A 20346-nucleotide genomic window follows, 5' to 3' on the forward strand; every position below is an offset into this window, starting at 1 on the left:
TTCTTTAGGATAGCTCTGGTCCCCACAACATCCTTAACGACATTTGATGAGAAGACAGTCTTCTAGAAGAAAGGAACTGAAGAGCATGACTGCTTTATTAATTAAACTTTGGAAGACTCACATTTGGGCTCTGAGTCTTTTTTTTTTTTTTAATGTTTATTTTTGAAAGAGACAGAGAGTGAGTGGGAGAGGGGCAGAGAGAGAGGGAGATGCAGAATCCGAAGCAGGCTCCAGGCTCCAAGCTGTAGCACAGAGCCCGGTGCAGGACTTGAACTCACGAACCGTGAGATCATCACCTAAGCAAAAGTCATAGGTTTAATGACTGAGCCACCAGGCATCCCTGGGCTCTGAGTCTTAATTGGCTCAATATGAACTATTTGTTAAATTTTAATTATTTTTGTTACAGGAATTTTATTTTTGTTATTGTAGCTATTTTTTTAAAAAACACAAATTTAGATGAAACCTAATTTTCTAATTCACTTCTAGAGTCATTTTATAGCTAAGTTAGCAGAGATTTTAGAACATTAAATAATTAGAAACAGACCTAGGTTTCTTTCTATATGCAAAGACAACACGGTAAATTGTGATCAGAGTCCTTCCTCTTATTATAGTACATCTATTCTCACTAGGCAATTTTAAAATACCAAGCTGTCTTTAGCAACAGTAATTCAGTGGGTTTGTGCCTAATATATTCATGAAGGGCTTTGATGGATTTGATAACCATAAGCAGCTGTTAACATTAAATTGCCATTTAATTTTTTTCAGTGACTTTCAAAGTTGTCAATATTAAACAGTAGTGTTTTACAAATGACTAAGACCAATAAGAATAAAATTAAATAAAATTTAAAAGGCTCAAACAAATGCTCCCTTTTTTCTGTAATATCCCACTACGAAGCAAACAGAAAGGAAAAAATTTTTTTACAGGACCATAAGTCCTGCTTTGTATATTTGACTATAATTTCCATTGTATATTACTATACCCAGTAATTCTCCCATCTCTTCCCCACTCCACCCCACCCCCATTTAATTTTTGTCCTTTGTTCATGTAGCTCAGCTTTGGTTGAAAAAAAAATGAATTGGAAAAACTACTGGGCAGGTCCACTTAAGTATGAACCTTAACTACAGTGGCAAAAAAATTAAGCATATTTGTCCTCATCCTCCCACAAGTAGGTGAGGTATGTGCTTTTTTATTGTTATTATTTCTTTTTATTTTTCCAGCTTTATTGAGATACAACTGACATATATAACGTTGTGTAGGTCTAAGGTGTACAATGTTATGATTTGATATATGTATATAATACATAATGTTTATCATAATAAGATGATTGCCACGTTGAGGCATGTGCTTCTTAATGATCTAGGTGCGCCCCAAAAAAGCAATGGACCACAATATTCTCTTAGATTCTGTGCTGATGCCTTACTCTTCAAGAATTAAATAAGAATTCTAGCTCTTATATTAAAATTATTTACTTTTATTTCCTCACCTGAAATAAACTTGATCTGTTATTATATTGTTTTATTTATTTATTTTTTGTTATATATTATGTTTTAGAAAATATAAATCCAGCACTGAAGCTGTGGCATTTGCTTTGTGAAAATGGAAGTAAGCAGTTTCAAAACCTATACAATAATAAGATTCTTTTCAATATTGTGAACCTGGGGTCTGTCAATAATTGCTCATAGAGTAGATCCAATTCATCCAGGACCAAAGGAAGAGGCTGGAAATGCCACAACTCAATGCATGATTAAGAAAAGGCAAATATTAACTCAAAAGATTAAATGGTCAAAAGTAAAAGACAAAAAAAAAACCTCCTACAAATCAATAATAACACAAACAACTCAAAACATCAAGAAAAAAAGACTAAATAGGGAAGAGATTGAGAAGATATGACTATAACATAGAAAGAAACAATATTTATATTTACATCCGTAAAAATACACGGTATTATATATATGTATAAATATATATATTCATGAAATCCATGTTCAATCCCATTTCATAATACAAAAGTTTGAGGGTCATTTTTTACCCTCATCCCCCCCAACAGTATAATTTTATGACATACTTAATCTGGATCTCAATTTTCACCCGTATACTTTCTCCTTGTTGGATGAGTAAGGTGATTTTATGGACTAAATTTTGGTAAGCAAAGGAAGTCAGTACTGCTGGTATCTACCTAGTCTCCGCGTTTGTGGACTGCTGCAGACGTGTCTATGGCACAGTGGGGGCCTCGAGAATTATGCCGTGTACCACACTGTTGGGCTTCACTGTCCCTCAGTCCGTTTGCTCAGCATTCTGAAGACACGTTGCTGTGCTTCAGGAACATGCTTCCCCCTTGTTCTCATTCTTTGCTTTAACCCTGAGACCACACTATGGCTTCCTACATTGTGCCTCCAAGAACCATCTATAGGAGGAAAAAGACTAACAGAACAGATCCCTCTCCAGCCAGTTTGCTTTATATCGCCATGAGCATTTAATTTTTGTAATAGCCATTTTAATTTTTTTTCAAAGGTAAAAAAGTACTCTTAGATTTGTATGCAATGCTGTCGAAAGGTATATTAACTTGCCAGAACAATTAACTTGCCAGAGTGCGTGCGCGTGCGCGCGCGCACACACACACACACACAAGGAATTCCTAAAGCATCCTCCAATTATATACTTTCTTTTATTATGTTTCCTCATTTTTACATTCCAAATAAAATATGGCCATGTACTTGTTGGGGGAACAATGTTCATATGGACCATTTTCAGGGAAATATTTGGTTTTTTCTTCTTTTAAAATTTTTTAAATGTTTTATTTATTTTTGACAGAGAGAGAGAGAGAGAGAGAGAGAGAGAGAGAGAGCATGAGTGGGGGAGGGGCAGAGAGAGAGGGAGACACAGAATCCGAAGCAGGATCCAGGCTCTGAGCTGTCAGCCCAGAGCCCGACATGGGGCTCAAATTCACAGACCACAAGATCATGACTTGAGCCGAAATCGGACGCTCAACTGACTGAGCCATGCAGGCGTCCCAATATTTGTTTTTTTCTATATAGAAAAATAAATTCCACATCTGTGATAACTGTACTGTCATGACATTAAGAACTATTTAGCCCATACTTCAACATGGCAAGGTGAAATATTCTCTAAGTCATTCAAATAACATTAGAAACATATTACTTGCCTAAAACAAAATACTATACTTTTAAAGCTAAAACTATATTTTAATATATTTGTAAAACAAATGTACTGCACCTTGACCGCAAAAGATAAGCACCTACACAAAATCCATGTTAATTAGACAAACTTGATGAAACAGATTCAATATATAATCTGCAAATAGGCCAATCTTAGATAATATCTGAAATGATTTCCTCTGGCAGATAATGGAAACAAATATCTTCTGCTCCTCTAGATATTCTTGTGGTTCACTTTGTTGTAGTTGTGTTTTTATTTTGTTTGGTTTTTTTTTTCTCAATTGAAAATACTTGAAAACCATTATTCATAATTTGAAGTTTCAGTTACTTTGAAATTTTCAGTCTCTTCCGTCATTTTAGTTTCTGTCAAAAGACATGACATGTAAATACAGGAAGACAGACCTGAATGAATGACTAGAAAGCATATCCCATTTTCCTTTTCACATATCATTTCTTAATTTTAAAACTAATATAGAAAAACAATAAATTTGACACATGAATTATTAGGAAAAAATCTCACATTTGTTCATTCAAATATATTCATGCTCTTGATCTGTCATAATGAAAGACAGTATCAGTGTTACTCAGAGTATAGTCTACTGACAGGTGCCAGGCCACAAACTGTTACCAGTGCATGAAATGATAAGCATAAAATGTAAGTGTATTTAGAAACTTTTATAGCAATTTGTATCAGTCAACATGGATTAGAGGTTTAATAACAAAAATAAATGTCCCTTGTATGTAAACCAATTTGACAATAAATTTCATATTAAAATAATAATAATAAAATAGAGAGTCTGTTTTCCTCTATATGAAAAAAAAAAAAATGTTCCTTCACCGTAGATAGCTTGAGAAGCACCGGTACAAATAACCAAAATCAGTAGACACTATCCGTACTTAAATGAATAGTCCTAAATTTTTTTCCTATTAAATTATGTTTTTTAGAATCAGAGTTACAATACATTATGAATATACAATCAAATTGAATAGAGCACAAAGATTTCATTAACCTGAGATCATTTTTCAGAACACCGTTATCAGTAACATAATTTCTAAATACTATTTAAAGAAAGTCTGTATCTTCTTGTATGTATCCCTAACATCTACCATACTCACAAACTAGCTACTAAATAAAAATTTGTTTAATTAAGGGCACATCAATGTAGATCGGCCATGATGAATCAAGTCAATCAAATCTTTGCTATCCAACTCAATCACAGAATAACCTCATGTTTCATCTCTGACTTATGCCCTTTCTCTCCTTTAGGAATATCTGTGAGCTCCACATGAATGGAGCATAGAGTTCCATCTGTCCAGAACTTTGCATATATGATTTTCCATGCCTAGTCACATAAGCACTTTTCAAGCGTTTGAGCGCATCACAGCTGCTAAAATTTCATCGGTCAAAAGGAGTCAAATGATCGATCTCAGAGCCAAGCAGTGAGGAAATACTCCTTAACCACAGTGGATGCTGCAAAATTACTGCAAAGAATATGGATGCATAATGCTACTTCTGGAAAGAGAATGAAAAGTTGGAATAATAATCCAGTCTACCACACTGCAATAGGCAAGAGTAATGACCCTCACCCAAAGGTGTCCACATCCTAATCCCCAGAACCTGTGAATATGTAATGTTACATGGAAAAAAAGGACTTCACAGAAGTGATTAAATTAAGGGTCTTGAAGTAGGGAAATTCTCCTGGATTACTTATGTGGGCCCAATATAATCTCAAGAATCCTTATAAGAGGGAAACAGGAGGGTCAGAGTAAGAGATGTGACAACAGAAGCTATGGAACGCAGCCACGGAACCAGCCAAGGCTGCGTTCCACCAGCCAAGGAACGCAGGTGGCCTCTAGAAATTAGAGAAGGCAAGGGAAAGGATTCTCCCCCTGGATCCTCCAGAAGGAATGAAGCCCAGCTGACACCTTGCTTCTAGCCCACTGAGAGCCATTTCCGACTTCTGACACCCAAATAATACAATTGTATTGTTTTAAGCCCCTAAATTTGTAGTAATATGTTATAGCAGCAATTGGAAACTAATATACACACTTACAAAAAAATCTATAAACCGGGTAAGAGATTTCTAGATAATCAATAGAACCAGAATATGTAATCATACTACCAACTAAATATAATTTTAGTTAATAGGACTAGTGGTGGGAAACATAGTAATGTTTATGACATTAATTTCCCTAGTATATAACTATTAAAGTTTTCTTCACACCTCAAACACACTTCCTGACAAAAGACTGAGACCATCATCTCTAAACTCCAGACTTGAATAATGAATGCAGTTTGACAACATCATATTTACAAAGGCCATAACTATGTTAGTCCAACCCTGATGAACTTCCCTGAGTTTCTTTCCGTCTCCAAATCTGTGCCAGTCTGCCTTCCAATCTGCTTTTCACAACTCACCATCCACTCACTAATAAACTTACTCCGTCCTGGTTCTCATATTCATCCCTTTAAGGAGACTCTGAGGTAGGTCAGAAGGCACCATTTCGTTAATCATCTAGAAATCTCTACACTTCTTCCTGATTGCCAAAATGGTTTCATTTTTTCTTATTTATACTTAGAGTAAAATTTCTGTAGGTGGAACTAAGAAACATTCCAAGTATAAACATGTAATTTTAAAAACTGAATTGCACAGTGCTTGTTTAAGAAACTTTTTAAAGTTTATTTATTTTTATTTATAACTTTTAAAGTAAGTTTATTTATTTATTTATTTATTTATTTTTGAGAGAGAGAGAGAGAGAGTGAGGGGTGGGGGGAGAGAGAGAATGTCAAGCAGGCTGCACATTGTCAGCACGGAGCCCACGACTCATGAGATCACGACCTCAGCCAAAATCAAGAGTCGGATGCTAAACCGACTGCACCACCCAGGTGCCCCAGAGAAACTTTTAAAATTATGTTGTGGTTCTCTAAACTGCATAAAAGCAACCCAAGCTTCAATCTTTGAAAAGGCTTGACTTTTTTTAGAGTGAATTTTCATTGAAAATTATTTTCAGTTGTTTATTTTTGATGATGAGAGCCTTTGAATGCAGTATCTATGCTGTGCTGATTCTCTGAAAAAAAAAAAGCCACTTAAGAGTTAACATGTGTGGGTTAAATGAAAACCATCCAGTTTAATCATAGTGACCCTTACAAACTCATCACACATTCATAGGACCATCTTCTATTATTTCTGTTCATGAAGGTTTATCTGAAGGAAACTAACACTGGAATTTTTCAGTACATTTTTTGATGTTTTGGGGATTTGCTGTCCTTATGTGATTGCTTTAAGTAGCGACAAATCAGAAAGCTACCATAAAATTCAGATGAATCAGCCATTCTTCCTGCCTGGGTTCATCATTGGTACTTGGGAACATGTAAATGAAAGTGTGCTCCTAAAATACATAAATAATCTTCTGGTCAGCTTAAATCAGAAAATATCTTTTTTTTCCCCTCGTTGTTTTAACATTTTTCCATGTGGGTCAAACACTCTATTTCTTTTTAGTGATGCATATAATCGTTAAAAACTTCAATAAACATAAAGCATCTATTGTTTATCTACAAATATTCACTCTGGTTTTATTATAAATGTATTGCTAACTTCTTTTTTTAAGATTTTACTTCTAAGTAATCTCTGCACCCAATGTGGGGCTCAAACCTACAACCCCGAGAACAAGAGTCACATGCTCTACCGACTGAGCCGGCCAGGCACCCTGTATTTGTTAACTTCTGTGGCAGTGGGTTCCATGAAAGTGGCTAAATTCGAATTTGTAAAATAGGAACTCTTAACACACTTTTTTAAAAGTTGTTTTTTAATGCTTATTTTATTTATTTTTGAGAGCGAGAGAGAGTGTGAGTAGGGGAGGGGCAGAGAGAGAGGGGGGCAGGGGATCCAAAGCAGGCTCTGCGCTGACAGCAGGGAGTGCCAATACGGGGCTGCAACTCCGACCGCCCGCCAGATTATTACCTGAACCAAAGTCAGACGCTTAACTAACTGAGCCACCCAGGGGCCTCCTTGATAAACTTTTGATGTAAATTCCAATTATTTCAATAAAGTTATTAGGAGTAACTTCTTTTTTTTCCCCCATCGGAACTATTCAATTAACATTGCACTTCTTAGTTTTATATACGAAATTTGAAGAACATAAGATCAAATTGTGTAGTGAAAGTATGTATACTGGTTTTGAGGAGTTATTTACAAAAATACCGTGAAAACTCGCACTGTATATTTGGTAGCCATGATGAGGTACTCTCTAGGAATAAGGAAACTGGGAAAATAGATTGCCCTCTGAGAATTAAACCAAGAAATCAACACATAAAAGGGGCAGGAGCAGATATATGAAACCACTTAAAAGAAACAGAAGACCTGTTCTTCTCAGTCCAGAAGGCTTAGCTGTAACCTGATTAAATATGGAGACCTATATCTCAGCCTTGTGCTCAGCTACAAAAGTACGGACAAGAGAGAATCACAGAGGCGAGCAATGACATTATTCACCTAAGTACTAGGGAAGAGACAGCCTTTGCCAGCAAACTTTCATTTGATAGATGAAACAAGTTTGTTTATAAGCAGAGGGGAATAATCCAGTTGAGAAGACATTTAAAATATTTAAGATCCATGAGAGAGAAGTGATAATCTGTAGCATATGTTTCCTGAGAAGGCAGGAGGTGTTGGGACTCAAAGCACAGGTAGAGAAAGTGACCTTGGATGGGAAGAGAGACATCTCTTCTATTGTAACAAGAGGGAAGGAGGAAAGGATGACAGACATAGGTGAGTTTGGAAATCTGGTATTAGAAAGTTGAGGGACATTCCATCTGAAGGCTTTTCTCTAAGAACAAGGCGAGATCATCTACTGAGTGTGTGTGTGTGTGTGTGTGTGTGCGTGCGTGCGTGCGTGCGGAGGGGTCAGAGGATGATGTGGCAGGGGTGGGAAAGAGGAGGAAATTCAGGTGTAACTTTTGTGTGTGTTTAATAAAGATTAGCAGCAATCCCTTCTTCTTTGGCTAGCAATTTGACTTTAAAAATCTGGAATGGGAATAGTTTTAGATCTACATAAATAAAAGTAAATGTGTTCTTATGACATCACACAACAAAATGACTATTCACACACCCTTGAAAACAAATCATGCTAATTTGTATCTATTATGATTTATACATCTATTTTATTTCATTGTAAGTAGTGGAAATTAGTGATACAACTAGAATAAGAAGTCTTACCTCACTTCCCATTTCAACTGACTTGTAGAAAATGTTTTCCACTATGATGTCTAGTTTTGTTTGTTCTGCTTTTTTATCTGTTATCCACAACAAACAAAGACAGTTCAGTGTCTTTTTAATTGGATTTTTAAATAGGTAGCGGTTTGCTCCCAATGTGGACTCCGTGAACCTGAAAGCTGGTGTATTCATTAGAGTTAGATTTGACTGGGAATGACAGAAAGCCCCAAGTACAGTGGCTTAATCAGAATAAATGTTTATCTCTCTGTCGTTGTAAAGTTCAGCCAGACAGCCCAGGGTGGTATGGCGTTCAAGCTGACACAGGACAGTTCCACTCTTAGTTACATGGCAACACAAGCTCAAAGGGGTCTGGGAAGTATTTACTTGGGAGCGGTCCCAGGCTCAGGTAAAAATTCTGGAAGAAGAGGAAACAGATATTAGGGAATGACTAGCAGTCTGCCACAAATGTTGAATACGTTTCTTCTTGCTGAAGAACAGCAAAACGTAACCCATGCCAGCACCAAGCTCTGAAATCCTACAGGATTTGTTTAAAACAAACAAATAAACAAACAAACAAACAAACTTTCTGACTCATCTCTCCTGGCTGAATGTTCTTGTATGTCACAAAGCATAAACTCCTTCGTTTCTCTGTTTCGGTTTGAGAAAACCTTTTTTCTAAATTCTGGCATTTTCTGAATTTGAAAGATTAGCAATCTGTTTCTACCTCCAGGCCAAGTTAATCTACATCTGTTTTATTTCATCCATGCAAGAAATGGGTTTTGCAGGATTTAAAAAATGAAATAGTAATTGTTATCAATACATTGTCTTGGGCTTAGCTATAGAATCCACTGCCTGTTAGCTAAAGCAGAGCATTATCTGATCAACTAACTTACCAAAGAAAATGTATTAATTATAAACTTAACTGACATTGAATTGAACTTTCACATTATCGTTAAGACAATCTGACTCTGCATTTTGGATGTCCTATGCAAAGTAAGTGGATTAGAGTGTTTATAAAAATACCTTATTTTAAAATAGAAAAAAGTTGGGGCACCTGGGTGGCTCAGTCAGTTAAGCGTCCGACTTCGACTCAGGTCACGATCTCGCCGTCCGTGAGTTCGGGCCCCGCGTCTGGCTCTGGGCTGATGGCTCAGAGCCTGGAGCCTGCTTCAGATTCTGTGTCTCCCTCTCTCTCTGACCCTCCCCCGTTCATGCTCTGTCTCTGTCTCAAAAATAAACGTTTAAAAAAAAATTTTTTTAATAAAATAGAAAAAGTTATAAAGCTCTTTTTAAGTTTATTTCTTTATTTTGAGGGGGGCGGGGGGGGGGGCAGAGAGAGGGCGAGAGAGAATCCTAAGCAGGCTCCACACTGCCAGTGCAGAGCCTGATGCAAGACTCCATCTCACAAATGGTGAGATCATGAGCCAAAATCAGGGGTCCGGCCCCTAACCCAATGAGCCACCCAGATAGGAGCCAGCCCCTATAAAGCTTTTTTATATGAAAAATTAATTCAGTGCTCACTAACAGAGGATGATTTAAGCCTTTAGTAAAGTCAAGGTTAAAGCAAAATTTTGCAGCCTAAAGTATTTTCAGAGAACAAAATTAAAGCAGAGATTTAAAACATTTTATTATTGCCCTATTGCTAAAGCTGGTCATTTCTTGGGTTGCTTTCCATTTTTTTCTTTTCTTTTTTTTCCTTTTCCCTCCAGATTTTGCGGCACTTCATATAACAGTAAAAACTTTAGAAAGGCTCCTAACCACCTTACTGATGAAAATTTGGAAGCAGTTTTTGTTCTGGTTCTTCTTGTTGCTCTCCCTGACATTAGCGGTTTAGAGTACAATTTGAATAAATTTGAGATGGAAAGAGGGTTTCTCCTAAGTGCTTTCAGGCTGTCCAGATGCATTTTTCCTTGAGCCACTATGTCGTCTGCTCAGAATACAGCATGTGATAACCTATGATGAAGCTGTTATCATGGCACACTAAGCTATTAATATGTCACCATTCTAAAATAAAAAATTCAACCTATGTAACCGATTGGTATTCATCTCTTCTAAGGAATAAAGACAAATATTAATGCTTCCCTTTACTTTAGAGCATTCCGACTTTCAAAATGCACAATAGTCTTTATTTTCAAGTATTTAACTAAAAGTGATAGTGTAGGAGGGCCTGGGTGGCTCAGTCGGCTCAGCGTCTGACTTCTGCTCAGGTCACGATCTCACAGTTCATGAGTTCGAGTCCGGCATAGGGCTCTGTGCTGACAGCTCAGAGCCTGGAGCCTGCTTCTGCTTCTGTGTCTCCCCCCTCTCTCTGACCCCTCCCCACCCCCCCTCAAAAATAAATAAACATTAAAAAAATTTTAAGTGATAGTGTAACACATTATCATGGAAAAAAATAAATCAAACTGGTATAAAAAGTAAAAGTACTTTTTCCCTTTCCCAATATTATTACCCTAAATTTTATTTTATTTTATTTTATTTTATTTATTTTTTAAATATGAAATTTATTGTCAAATTGGTTTCCATACAACACCCAGTGCTCATCCTGACAGGTGCCCTCCTCAATGCCCATCACCCACCTTCCCCTCCCTCCCACCCCCCCATCAACCCTCAGTTTGTCCTCAGTTTTTAAGAGTCTCTTACGGTTTGGCTCCCTCCCTCTCTAACTTTTGTTTTTCCTTCCCCTCCCCCATGGTCTTCTGTAAGTTTCTCAGGATCCACATAAGAGTGAAAACATATGGTATCTGTCTTTCTCTGTATGACTTACTTCACTTAGCATAACCCTCTCCAGTTCCATCCACGTTGCTACAAAGGGCCGTATTTCATTCTTTCTCATTGCCAAGTAGTATTCCATTGTGTATATAAACCACAATTTCTTTATCCATTCATCAGTTGTTGGACATTTAGGCTCTTTCATCAATAGACACTTCTCCAAAGAAGACATCCAGGGGCGCCTGGGTGGCTCAGTCAGTTGAGCGTCTGACTTTGGCTCAGGTCAGGATCTCGCAGTTCGTGAGTTCAAGCCCCGCATCGAGCTCTGTGCTGACAGCTCAGAGCCTGGAGCCTGCTTCGGATTCTATGTCTCCTCCTCTCTCTGCCCCTTCCCCACTCATGCTCTGTCTCTCTCTCTCAAAAATGAATAAACGTTAAAAAAAATAAAAAAAAAAAAAAAGAAGACATCCAAATGGCCAACAGGCACATGAAAAGATAACCTACATTTTAATAGGTATTTTCAAAATGCCTTGTAAAAGGTTTATACTTACTACATTCAACTATTCTTGAAACATGCTTATAAATAAATGCACTTAATAACTTGGTATTCATTTGCTCAGAGCCTTTCCATATAGATTTTTTCTTGATCTAATTTAGTTTCACAGCTTTCCTACGAGATGAAGATATTAATCTCCCAATTCTATAAAACAAAAATAAGGAAACTTTAAGTTGCACAACAGTAACTCTGTGGTGTGCTAGGAATTGAACTTTAACTTCCTACCTTGTAGTAACATTATCTAGTCACTGACCTATACTCTCAGGCTAATTGGGAAAGACAAAGAAAATCTTACAGAAAATTCTTAGAAAAGATATAAATATTGAGAACTTGGTAAGCATAAAATATCAGCCTACTCTTCTGGTCACCTAATTTTTTTCTCTGACTTAGAATAAAAGTCACATTTACGACCAATTCGATATTGTTTCTATACATATGTCAATTGGGACTCATTAGCCAACAGTTAGAGAGACTGATACAGGTGTCCACTAATAAATGGCATAGAACACTGCAAACAATGCAGTTCCTGTATTTTAGAGATTCTGGGAAATGCTTTCTTTATCTTTAGTTTCACATCTCATCACAAAATCTCTGTGGTACCTGCGTAGCCACTGTGTCTAGTTGTGTATTATTACTTGAGAGACGAAAAAGCACCTCTGGTGTAGAGTGGTTCTGACTCTAGAAAGCTTAATCTCGACCTCAAGTGTGACAGTCACTCTATAGAGTATCCAGAAAGTAGATTGAGCTTATGTGAGGATTAAAGTTACAGCTCTCCTCTACAAAAAAACCTGATGGGCAAAACTGTCTTTCCTAATGTCCCTTAGGCTGTCAAATCAAATTGCGCCCATCGTTCTCATTCAGGTGTCTTAAAAGAGGCTCTTTTCCTGCTGCTGTTACCTCTTAGATTCACACTTAGCCTTCACATGAGTGACGTAGGATAGGAATGCGTAGCCCATTACGTACTTACACCTTTGAGTAAGAAAAATGGATGTCCTCCTCTCTGTTGAAATAAATAAGAACCTTATTCCAGTAACAGCTTTAGAACTAGGTTGTCAAGTTTCCATCAAATTTAATTCTCTAGGTCTAAACCTATAGGACTAGAACCGTATTTATTCAACTAGCGTTCATAGTTTTACGATAGGTTGTCTCTGGATGAGAAGTGAAAATGTTAAGTAAACATCTTGAAGACTAAAAACAAATCTCATTATTTTGGGAATATCCAGGTAACAAATTCATATTCAAATTCACTTTGGAACTGAAAGTTTGAGGTCATATGGGCACAACCTTTATGTCCTATGAATATGTAAGAAGCAAGAGAGAGACTGAATATATAGGCTGAGTTTTCATACCAATTTTGTTTACCCCATGAAATTTCATCTCTCATCAACAGCTCTACATTTTCTCATTTTGATGCCTCTCAGTCCCTATTATTGAATCCTAATGGTTTCTGATGGTTTCTGCAGGATTGGATTGGTCTAGATTCAAGGTATCTAATGCAGAATTGGCTTCTCCATTTAATTGTGCGTTTGGACGAGAAAGAAGTAGCTTTCCTAGTAGAACTGGGAATACAGTCAGAATAGACTTGATGTATAAATGAGCAGATGGGAGCTTGACCTTGTGGATGCACTGAAAAGATAAAAAATCAGTAGCCTGATACCTAGCCGCCACCTCTGTTTTCTGCTCTAACCCTGTATTGCACAGCTTCGGGGAGAAACAGAGCAAGTCTGGAGTTTCAGCTCTATCAATTTATGCCAGAACTTGGGCAAGTTACTTATTCTGAGTACCAGTTTACTCATCTGAAAGATGAGAATCAGATGGTTGTTACAGGAATTATACATTCTATTTGTATGCCTGGCACACACACAATAGGCATTCAGTAAATAGTAACTGTAGAGGGGTGCCTGGCTGGCTCAGTCAGAACAATGTGTGACTCTTGATCTCAGGGTTGGGAGCTCAAGCCCCACATTGGGTACAGAGGTCATTTAAAAAATAAATAAATAAATACTTAAAAAAAATAGTAACTACAGAACTAATCAGAAAATAGTAAACAGGGGTGCCTGGGTGATTCAGTTGGTTAAGCATCCAACTTTTTTATGTTCACTTATTTTTGAGAGAAAGAGAGAGACAGAGTATGAGCAGAAGACGGGCCAAGAGAGAGGGAGGCACAGAATCTGAAGTAGGTTCCAGGCTCTGAGCTGTCAGCACAGATCCCAACGCAGGGCTTGAACTCATGAGCTGTGAGAGCAAGCCGAAGTTGGACCCTTACTGACTGAGCTACCCAGGTGCCCCAAGCATCCAACTCTTAATTTCAGCTCAGGTTATTATCTCACATTCGTGAGTTCAAGCTCCATGTCAGGGTCCATGTTGACAGTGCAGAAGCCTATTTGGAATCTCTCTCTCTCTCTCTCTCAAAAATAAATAAATAAACTTAAAGAAAAGGAAAGAAAATAGCAAACATTACCAAGCTGCCAACCAAGCATGAGACATTTTTATCCCCTCTCTCCCATTAAACTCTTTCAAATGGTCTGGAACCATAGAAACATGCAAAACTGAAGTTCATAAGGAGAAGACGCTGGAAAGCCCATTCATCCATTCAACAAATATAAGCAAAAAGGACACAAAGATGTCAGTCTGTAAGGTGCTAAGTCATGTATGCACATCACCACATTGTACAGTAGAACAAGACACACGCCACAAGACAAAGTGAGTCAAACTGTTATGAGCCTTTGAGAAAGAAAGTATTTCTTTCAATTGAATTACCAGACAATATTATATGGAGAGGGTACGTTTAAACAGGATGTTGTAGGCAGAGTGGGTAAATACAGTGTGTTTATGATATAGTGACTAATTCAATTTGACTAAAGCATGGAGTAAATGACAGGGTAAAGTGTGACACAAGACAAAAAAGATAGGTTTGGACCATACCATAGAGGCCAGGCTAAGGAATTTGAGATTTTTTTTTTTTCAGCAGAGTGATAATATGATTGATAGAATAACAGCTTTATTAATAGTTGACCTGGAGGCTTCAGTGAAAGAACCTGTGGAAGGGAGAAATACCAAATCCAGTTAGGAGATGGCACAGTGATACAGGTGAAAGATTGTGACGTGCCGATTTAAGGTAAGAGCAAATGGAAGTAGAGGGGGAGGAGTGGGGAGCGGATTCAAGAGTTGAGGGAACTAGCAAATATGCTGTTTATTCATAAAGAAAGGAGGGTAATGTGGTATTTCAACTTCTTACTTGTGTTATCAACATAAACATGTATGTTCTGTTTGATCCGGCCTTTGTTCATTTATTAAGCTTAATAAATATGGGATGTTTGACAACCAGTCTTATCAGCTGCCGATATTATCTCATTAGTAATTAAAATAAAACTTAACACTATGAAAAATAAATAAAAATAAAATAAAACTTAGGACTCTGTTTGACTTCTGTTTTATTCTTGCTAAGAGCACTAGTCTTTCATTTTTAGAAGAGCGTTCTCATTGCTGGATGCTCATTAGAATCCCCAGAACATTTTTTTTAATGTTTATTTATTTTCGAGAGAGAGAGAGAGAGAGAGAGAGAGAGAGAGAGAGAGCCAGAGCTTGAGCAGGGGAGGGGCACAGAGAGAGGAAGACACAGAACCCGAAGCAGGCTCCAGGCTCCGAGCTGTCAGCACAGAGCCAACACGGGGCTCGAACTCGTGAACCACGAGATCATGACGTGGGCCAAAGTTGGACACTAAACCAACTGAGCCACCCAGGCATCCCATCCCCTGGAGAACATTTTTAAAATTCTAATATCTGGGCTCCAGCCCTGGACAAATGAATCAAAATCTCTGGGAACTGGACTTGGGCATCGGTTTTTCAGTTTTAGTCTCCCCACTGATTCCAGGGTACAGCCTCAGTTGAGAACAGCTGACCTTGCATACGATGCACTATAGGCTCTAAATAAGCACACATGCTCACACGCTCCTTATCCATTCATCGTAAAAGTCACTGAGCATTCTCATGGTCGTTCATACGCAAGTCTCAGCTGAGGGGTGGTTCTCCAGAATTCCCTGACGTTCGGCATTCCTTGCTGGTCTCTCTCCATTCTACACCACTCCCAATTCCTACTGGAAGTACAGATATGAGAAAAAAATAGCCTGAAAATAAAGTAGACGCTATCTACTGATAGCAGAGAGCAAAGACAGAAAGAACACACGTCCTTGGTTAATTGAACTACTATATCAATCAGCCCAGAAGCCTAATCTACCACTGGACTTCAGGTTTATATGAACCAAGAAATTTATTTATCATTGAAGCCACTTTGGGTTCGGGTTTCTGTTACAGTCAAAAGAATATTATATTAGAAGCCCTTTATGCTCTTAAAATAAAGGGTTTTAGATCTTGTTGCTATCAGACTTCAGAAGCGACAACATGCTAACCTGAAATGTGCATCTTTTACAGGATGCCAGCCACAATTCTGTTGTCCTAGTGACATAAACACGTGGGCTGCAAGTGCTACACAGCTGTGAAAACCTGGACTTTGAAATCTGATGCATTTTCCAGCTGTACCCTGACCATTTAACTGTGTTCTCTCGTTTCGTTTTTAGCAGCGTAAACTACATTACCTGAAATTTCCTTAGAGTGGTATTTCAGTGAATTTTCAAGGAAGAAAATGATTTCTAAGTTCTAGGCTCTGAATATGCCCTTGAAATGTAATCACACCTATAATATTACCAGAAACTACTATCTATTAAATTATGTGTTGAAAATAAACTGAAAATCCATTTCTTCAAAAGATGCCTATGACACAGAAGAATGTGAAAAAAAGGGGAGGACATAGAACCTACATTTATATTTGATTATATGTACATCAGAAAACTCTAAGAGGAAGAGGTCATGAACAATGGTTAATTTCAAGGAGAGTGGGGGACTGGGCAAATGAGAATGTTGGGGGAGACATATCCCTATAGACTTTTTATACTTCATGGTCTTTGAAGTAATGTGATTATATTACCCATACACTATTTTAATTAAAGTATCACTTTAACAAAAATAAATTTTAAAATTCTAAAATATACTTTTTACTAGAAGTACACCCAAATTAATTGACTACTCTACCATCAAGAACCCACCCACATGATACCTGGGTGGCTCAGTTGGTTGAGCGTCCAACTCTTGATTTCAGCTCAGATCATGATCCTAGGGTCATGGGATTGAGCCCTGCACTGGGCTCTGCACTGAGTGTGGAACCTGCTTAAGGTTCTCTCTCTCTCTCTCTCTCTGCCTCTCTCTCTCTCTGTCTCTCTCTCTCTGTCTCTCTCTCTCTTCTCTCTCTCTCTCTGCCCCTCTCCCCCGCTCATGCTCTATCCCTCTAAAATAAAAAAGCAAGAACCCACATGAGAACCCTACCATCTCCACTCCATGCCATATTAGACTTTTAGCTATAACAGTACTCAATTAGAGACTTCAGAGCCTTTTTTGTGGAATGCTCTTTTTAGTGATTCAATTCTATTAGGACATCCAAAACATTAAGGCCACAAGTGACCCTGAAACCACAAAATGGAAACATTGGTTGTCCAAAATGGGTTCAAGCACTCAGCGTAAAGGTAGAGAAGACACGGTTAAAGATGCAGATCAAAGGAGGCTGCGTCGGCTTTCCAGCCCTGAATATCTGAAGAATACGCACAACTTACAAACCTGATATCTAACAACTAGATGTCCTACAAATGGTACGTGAGGATTGATGGGTTACAGCTCATTGAAGGTTGTTTGCGTCTTTGTCCTCCAACTTGCCACAGCCGCCATTTCAAACCAGATCTTGTTCTCTACTTTCCCACCTCTAGGGACAGACAGTGGAGTCCAATCCTAATACCAAAAATAATGGTGCCGGCTAACATTAATTGATGATCTGATACTCATTTACCAAGTATATATTTCAGACTCAAGCTAAGCATTTAAGAGGCATTCAGAGACTCAGCCAGATTCATTAGAAAATCAACAACCAAAAAAAGAAAACAGCCAGATCACTAATAAACCTGATTTTTTTTCATTTTTAAGAAGGCTCCATACCCAACTCATAGCCCTAAGATTAAAGAGCCATGGGGGCGCCTGGGTGGCGCAGTCGGTTAAGCGTCCGACTTCAGCCAGGTCACGATCTCGCGGTCCGGGAGTTCGAGCCCCGCGTCGGGCTCTGGGCTGATGGCTCAGGGCCTGGAGCCTGTTTCCGATTCTGTGTCTCCCTCTCTCTCTGCCCCTCCCCCGTTCATGCTCTGTCTCTCTCTGTCCCAAAAATAAATAAACGTTGAAAAAAAAATAAAAAAAATAAAGAGCCATGTGCTCTACTGACCGAGCCAGCCAGGCACCACAATAAACCTAATTTTTGAAAAATTATGGACTGAATAGATTCATAAATTATAGTACAGCAACACTATGATGATATAAAACTGCGAAAAATAACTGACCACTATATTAAAATGCTGAATATATAACATAAGATTTGATCTTTAAGAAGCAGAATGTCAAATGGTATGTAAACTCATTACAATTATGTAAAAGATGTGGATGAGGCACAGAAGATAACATACAAATTTTAAGATAGCTGTATTAGGAAAGTGGGATTACAGATGGTCTTTTTTTCCTTTCTCAAAATTGCTTTCAATCTTGCCGTTAGCCCATGTATTATTTTAACCTATGTTAGTCAGCGTATAGAGGCAGCTGCATAACAAGATCCAACATATTGGCAATTTAAATAAGATTGCAGTTTATTTCTCTTTCCTATTACAGTCTCTTTCCTATTACAGCCATGCAGCGCTGATTCGGTGGTTCTAAACTATGTGTCTACCTAGAAATATTGTTACTGAGAGGGAAAGAAGGGATTTGGAAATCGACCGGCAGTTTTTTGCCTCACTACTCTCTTTTCCTAAGGGTATGAAAATCAGTTTGCAGTTGTTTAGGCTTTTAAACCCATATTAACTGCAAGCTCTCTACTCGCCCTTCCTTATCTAGTAACCAGTTCCTTAAATCAAGGATGCTGTGCCTCTTCACCAAGCACATAGCACTGGTCTTGTCACCAGAATAAGTTTTATGTTTCCCCAGATCCCCATATGGCTGGCTCCTTCTTCTCATTCAGGTCTCTGCTCAAATGTTGCCTCCTCACATACGGCATTCCTGAACTCCCCTATTTAAAGCAGCCTCCCATGTAGTCATCATGTCTTACCTTGGTTTTTTTCTTTTCAGTCTACCATTACTTGAAATTATTTGTCTTTATGATTTGCCTTCCCCCCATAGAATTGAAGTTTCATAAGAGCAGAGACCTTGTTTACCTCTGTGTCCTCAGCATTTGGTATAGAGCACCAAGCATAGTGCCTGATACGTAGAAAGAAGACAAAAAATTTTGAATGAATGAATGAATGAATGATCAACCCTACCGTAACTACAGTGCTGACGGGATTCAGCAGAGAAATAATAAAAGACACTTGACAATGGGGTGCCTGGCAGGCTCAGTCGGGAAGAGCGTGCAACTCTTGATCTTGGGAGTTGTGAGTTCAAGCCCCATGTTGGGCGTAAAGATTACTGAAATAAATAAAACTTAAAAAAAAAACAACAACCACTTGACAACGACTAGAGAAAGCCCTCTGATGTTTTCTCATTGACCTTAAAAATATCAGGGGGAGGAAAAGGTGTTTTACAAGCTAGTGAGAAAATACCTGACAGTTATCTAAACTCATTTAATCTTGTAGGACTGATTCAAGGTACAGGCATATACTTTCCAATAACAACGGTGTACCACTCAGTTCTATTAAAGCTGATCATCCAAATTCCTCATCAACTCATTTTCCTGTAAGCTTCAGAGTTCAATGTAACAGCTGGTGGTGTTGACAGAAATCATCCTAACTGGGACTGTAATAACGAACACCAGAAAGAATTAAAAGTGAATTGCTATTTCCCTTCCTTCCAGTCTGAGACAAGTACAACACCCACAGAATTCAAGGGTACATTCCGGTGTGAATGTGTGGGTGAGGAGAATAAAAGCACTGCCATCCAAAAGGGGAGATCTTGTTCTAAATTCAGTTTGTTGACTTTTTGACCAAATTTGGCATTTTATGAATTTTAATCATAGCTCTTAAAGCATGCCTCACAGAGAAGCCAATAACAAACCCTTTAAATATGCATAGGGGGGCGCCTGGGTGGCTCAGTCGGTTGAGCATCTGACTTCAGCCCAGGTCATGATCTTGCGGTCCGTGGGTTCGAGCCCCGCATCGGGCTCTGTGCTGACAGCTCGGAGCTGGGAGCCCGGAGCCTGTTTCAGATTCTGTGTCTCCCTCTCTCTCTGACCCTCCCCTGTTCAGGCTCTGTCTCTCTCTGTCTCAAAAATAAATAAACATTAATAAATAAATAAATGAATGAATAAATAAATAAATATGCATAGGAGTTAACTGCAACAAATGTAAAGTTAAATACACACAGATGTGAAGAGGAATTTCTCCTGCTAAATTATCAGTAATCATACCTTGGATACTAAGACCTTACCTCAAATACTAAGACCCCACCAAGGTGTGAGGAGATGTTGAGGGATTATAGAGAGTGTCTGGCAGAATAATACTCTTAGTGGATTCTTGCACTGAAAGCATATAATACATTACATATTATATGACTTCCAAACATGACATATAGGAGGCCACTTGAAAATCCAATTATTCATGTGTTATTGCCTCTGAAGCTACACAA

The sequence above is a fragment of the Prionailurus viverrinus genome, chromosome A2 (genome assembly GCF_022837055.1).
Source record: "Prionailurus viverrinus isolate Anna chromosome A2, UM_Priviv_1.0, whole genome shotgun sequence".
Taxonomy (NCBI): Eukaryota; Metazoa; Chordata; class Mammalia; order Carnivora; family Felidae; genus Prionailurus; species Prionailurus viverrinus.